Consider the following 6000-nt stretch of genomic DNA (forward strand, 5'->3'; position numbering starts at 1 on the left):
AGTTTTGCCATAATCTGCACATTTGTTACCTTTTTCTAAAGCTTGGGAAGCAATTCCTGAGCAGATTTTATCAAAATACTTTGGAAGAAGCAGGGAATGAGAGTTTTTACTTAGGATAAATTTGGTTCCTTCGTTCCTGGAATCAGGGAAGAAAAGTAGTCTTTTAGCGGAGTATGGTAAAAAAACAACGAATCAGAAAATACACTTAGTTCATATAAAATCATCAATTTTTACTTAATTTCTTTAACTACAAAAGAGTTTAGGACAGTAATTCATAAAAAAAAAGAAATAAATAAATAAATAAATAAAAAAATTAAAAAAAGAATTTCTATGAACTGTTGAATTTTAAGATCTACTTTAGCTTGACAACATTATATTTAGATTATAATTATAAATGAACTCACCATAGATTTAAGTATTGTAAACATTGTGAAGCAGCTTTCAGAACAAATTAAGTGAGACAATTACGATAAACTACAGCTAGATTTTGTTTGCATTCAGTATGTTGTTGTATGAACATTGTTTAATTTACTTTACGTGTATTGAATAAAACGTTATAATGATTTTTTTCTGAAAAACTATTATATTATTATAGAATTTACCTTGTTATAAATGTAAAAGGTCTAGTAAAGTCGCCGTGGTACATTAAAAGATTTCTGAGAACTTTTGGGATCTTTGTACTGTTGCAATAAATATTGTTTTTTTAAATAAATTGTTTGCTTTGCAAAGCAGTGAGACGAAAGTCAAAAAAAGGTGAAATTATAGTTTATTTTAGCACAGTGATGGCATGCCAAACGTAGGAAGATGTGTAAAACTGTGACTATTTATTATATTGACAAAAGTGCCTTGAAATAATTAAATTTTCTGTCCACTTTAAGATAGAACAGTGTGAATAATTCGACACACAATGATACACATCGATGCTGCTACATATGGGGAGGGTGGTTTGATATATACACTAGTGGGGCTCCGTTTTCTTGCTCGCTTTGAGCCCCAACCCTCCACTACTAAAACAGGTTTATTATACTGTATTACGTGAGTTTTGCGGTGCGGTAATGAATAATAGGCCTACTTGTTGTAATTTATGCTTTATCAGAATTACTTATATTCGAGGGAAGTTGCGCGTGTATTTTAATCTCACGGGCCCGGTCTTTCCTAGCTGATTTTCCTTTCACTCAATTGCTTCGTCCCCCTTCCTATGCCTTCAATTATCGATTCCCCTACCTTTTTGGGCCCAGACCAGCGGGAGCGGACGCATGCATAGCTATACATATATTTCTATATATATTGTAAACATTATGTACTTAATTTATGTAATAACCTTTGAAACCATACGTGGTTACATCACAAGGTTTCAATAAAGTCTTACATGAATAGATACATACATACTATCGCACGAGACACATCCAAGGCCGTGACGCCGACGTCCTCGGCGGCGATTTCCTTCTTAATTGTATATTTATAATAGAGTAGTGTTTGTGTTGTATAGTTTTTTCGGTTAAAGGGAAGAGGGTGGTTTTAAGTGCCCTGTTCCTATTTTTTCTAATGGTTTATTTCGCTGTATTGTATGTGTATACTTTTTTTTTATGTCTGCGCGTTCCCCTTATACAAAAAATTTGTTTTCAGATTTTCTTAGTTACTTATGGTATACAATTGCTAACATATATTTTCCTTATTTTTTCTATATTTGTTTACACATAAGCTGTATAATAAGTTTGCACTGATTTATAAGCAACCGCTTCATACTATTATAATTGTTAATTTCATACTTTCTTTTTTTTTTGTAGTCTCAGATATCAAGGATCAAGAAATTTACTGCTTGACTTATTTCTAGTGGTATTGTTAGTATTACATCTTATCGCTAAGTCTTATTACAAATGTAGGGTATCTGTCCCAATTATAGACCCTGTCCCTATCGTAGACCCATTATCACATTATTAATGGTAAGTTAAACGAGTGTTTCAATAGCACAATGAATTAATTTTTAAGTTTTTATTTTCTCTCTAATTCACTGTAATAATCACGTATGATAGCATTTAAATAATGTTATATCATTGAAATAATATATTAAAAAGTTACACAACGCTTTTGACTATTTTCTTCATCACGCCTTGTTGAAAACCGTAAGATACTCATATTTTTGAAATGCTATTTAAAAAATTAGGAGTATTATTTGAACTCAAAAAATTGTTTAATACATTAAGAAGAGTTTCAGAAAAATAATAAAAACAAATTTTACTCCTAAAAAGTATATTTATATACATTATTAGAGGGTCCACAATAGAGCCATGATTATCGGCTCTGACTCTATTATGGACCCTTTATTCCGCCAGTATTGAGTGCATACATAACCTTCAAATCCATAACTTCAAGCTGTTGTTTTCATTCTAAAAGTAAAGAAAGAACAACGAAAAATTCCTCTTAAAAAACGCACCAAGAAGACGAAACAACCATAACAAAGTCATAAAAAATATATGATCATTATGATAAAAAAAAGTAATAGTGATTATCACAAAATTAGTTTTGTATAAAAATGTGTTCTTAAAAACTTATCTCAAACAGTGCCTAGTCATATATATTTTTAAAAGTGTGAGAAGTACTTATAAATAAATCTCAAATGTTTATTTAATTACATACAAATATTTTTTTACTTTTTCCTATTTAGTAGATTTCATAGAACAGAGGTCCAAGTTCTAAACAGGGTCCATAATAAGGAGTTCCACATTATGGACAGGGTCCATAATAGGGGGGTCCACATTATGGAGAGGGTCCGCAATAGGGGGGTCCACGATAGGTTCAAAGTCCATCGAGGGGGTCAAGAAAAAATTTTTTTTTCTTGTTTCATCATTAAAATAAAAATAACAAAACTTTTTGATAAAAAAAAAATTTGATGTTTTTAAAAAAGAATCAAACGACTTATACGTTACTATACAAGGTGTAGTTCTATTGACTGTTAGACACAAAATAAAGTTGAGCTCGAAATTTTTCTTAAAGTGTCCATAATTGGGACAGGTACCCTAGTGTTTTTACAGTTTTTTTTGCTAAATTTTTTCATTTTTTTTTTTTTTTTGAAAGGACTTCTACGTTTAAGTTATAGCAAACTCGTAATTTTTCTTTCTTTTTTTTTTTTTATTTTACTGTTGGTAATTATATCTAGCAAGTATTTTATGAGTATTGTTAAGGATGCGCTGGTCAACGTCCACTGTGTTTGGCCTAATTTAGTATTATTAACATTATTATTACTTTTATTTTTATTATTATTATTATTATTATTATTATTATTACTACTACTATTATTATTATTATTATTATTTTTATTATTATTATTGTTATTATTATTTATACATATTCATGTTACTGTAAGTATAATTTTTTTACTATAGCTATCCCCCCTCTTTTTCCATTATTGCTAATAATATTTTCAGTTCATTCATCAGCTGCAGAGATGCTGTTTTCTGATGTTGCCTTTATCACCGTTCATTGTCTACTGCGCTGGTAGGTATCTGTTAACAATCTATAACAGATTAGTAAAAGGGGCCCTCCATTTTTAAAAACCCGAACTATCCTGCATCTCCTCCTAATAATATTTTCGCCAGCATCCATGCGTAATCCATCCAATCTAACAGCTCTCCTTTTACTTGCGCTACCTCGTATTCGTATGTTTGGTGATACGTGCCACCGTGATGTTTTCTTATTTCGAGTACCCTACTCCATTCTTGTGGATATATTTTTGTTTTTGAAATCTTTTAAGAACCGCAGTAGAGAGAGTGAGGAGGGAGAAAAGAGAGTGGTTGGCCGTATGGCTATACGTTGTCTTCATTTCGGTTCCATCTAAGTTTCTCTTTTTCTATATCTACGCTCATGCACATGTATATAACTGGAAGGTGGTTTACTCAATTATGACAAGATTCAATGCATTATACCACTCAAGAACCGTGTGCTTATTTTTAGTTGCGAGTGTGGCACTCTCTTTACATAAATCTATTTTTCTATCTTATGTTGCGGCATGCACTATTTAGTGTATATATATTCCTCGCTATCCTACTACGGCTACGCTTACATGCTTTATTGTTTTCTCACTCTGTCGTTAATATTTTTTTCAATTTATTTTTTTTTTTTTTCTATTGTATTTTCTCTTTCTCCTCAGTAATTGAATGAGTACACTTTTATGAACATATTTAATTATCATTACACCCCAACAAAGGCGAGACCGGAAAGATTGTCAAACTTGTGCCAGAGGCTTAATTGGCTTATATAAGTCTAGTCCAATTTTCTGTTCGTAAAATTCTCCCGCTCCTTTCCTTCCGTTCTTGTGTGTCATGCATGAAAATGAAATTATAATGAAGCCTAATTGATTTCGATGATCTGGCGGCGCTGGTTCCCATTTACTGCACTTATTGTTTTTCACTTTCTTCTTTTCCTTTCCGTTATCTTATATTACGGCTTTTTGTCAATTCATACGCTTCATTTTACATGCTCTAGATACTATGTTTAGATTGTCTAGACTATTAAACCACTTTTCCCATTTTTTTCCTTTTTTTATTTTTTTTTGCTGCATTATTCTGGTGGTTTGTTGCCACCGTAATTTCTCTGGGTATTTGGTGTGTCCCACGCCCTAAGGTGCCGGGCCCATTTCAGCAGAAGTTGTGGGTGTTGTTTTCGGCAGCGTTGCTGGTTATTTTTCTAACCCTAGCGTCTGGGTAATACGTTACTTTCGTTTTTTTTTGGGAATTTCAATGTGTTGCTTATTTTGTCTGTTCCCGGATAATACCGTCAGCTAAGAGAGTTTACTGCGCAGTCCGTGATCACGAACAGTTAGTTTGCGTCATCGCGTCACCTAAAATCTGATCCATTTTCTTTTCAGACTCCTCTCTGCCTTTCGATTTTTTTTGTTCGTCCTTTCGACCCTGCATGTTCCATGCCTACAGCCTAATTTTTGTCATGTGTATACGTGTTACATAATTTTTCGTTGATTGTAGTGCCTCAATTTTGTTTTGGTAACGCTACCTGTTTACTATCTTATTGTTTTTGTTATCATTATGTTTACTATTATTGTTAGTATTTACATTATTATTATTTTTTTCGTTACATTTTCGTTAGAGAATGCCAAACGTGTATCTTGTATGCTGCATGTTTTGTTCTCATATCGTTCGTATGTTATTGTTATAATTTCTTACCTTTACCAGTGTGCATGTATGTGTTTCTTTTTTTTTTCTCTTAATGTTATCGTTTATTTACCTGCTTCTATCGATGTATGTCTTTCAAGGTGGGTCCGAAGGCCACGAAAGGAAAAACATTTTCTTATTTTTGTACGTATTCAACTAATATTGCTTCTTTAGAACTGGGTAATTGATTGCCAAAACGTCCGTTGGTTGCAGTTTATTAATGATTTCATATTTCCTTTCTATATAATCTGTGGTTTTTGTCGCGGCTCGTCTGAGGGCTGCGAAAAAGAAAAAGTATGTTTTGTATAATAAAGTATTTATTATAGAAGTGTTTCTTCTATAGTTTCTTGCTCCTTTTTCCTTTCATTTTTTGCTGAATGGTGAAATTTTTGTATACACGCTTTCTTGATTTTACCCACATGCGCTACGCGTTTTTCGTTGACTCTTTGTAATTTCATGTTGTGATGTTTGTAATCTATGCCCGTTATTTCATATGGTCCTTAAAAATGGTTGTGGTACCTCCCTTTGGGCGGTTCTTTTAATAAATATAACATTTCTCTTTTCATGAAGAACTTTGTATTCAGTTTCCTATCGTAATAATATTTTGATCCATACTTATTCTGTGTATGTGTCATTGCTGCCAGCGTTCTTAGTCGTGTAAGGTTTTCTTTCATTTGCTCTAGCAGTTCTGTGTACGTATGTACTTTTTTCGGCTGTTTGAAGCTTGATGGAAGTTTTACACGTCGACCGAATACGAGCTCGTATGGGGAGAAGCCTGTGCTCTCTTGCTCTGACGTGTTGAACGCCAGAGCGCATAGTTGTACTACTTCGTTCC

Source organism: Copidosoma floridanum, unplaced genomic scaffold (assembly GCF_036245765.1).
Source record: "Copidosoma floridanum isolate Cflo_tuat_1 unplaced genomic scaffold, Cflo_Japanese_pri ptg000028l, whole genome shotgun sequence".
NCBI lineage: Eukaryota > Metazoa > Arthropoda > Insecta > Hymenoptera > Encyrtidae > Copidosoma > Copidosoma floridanum.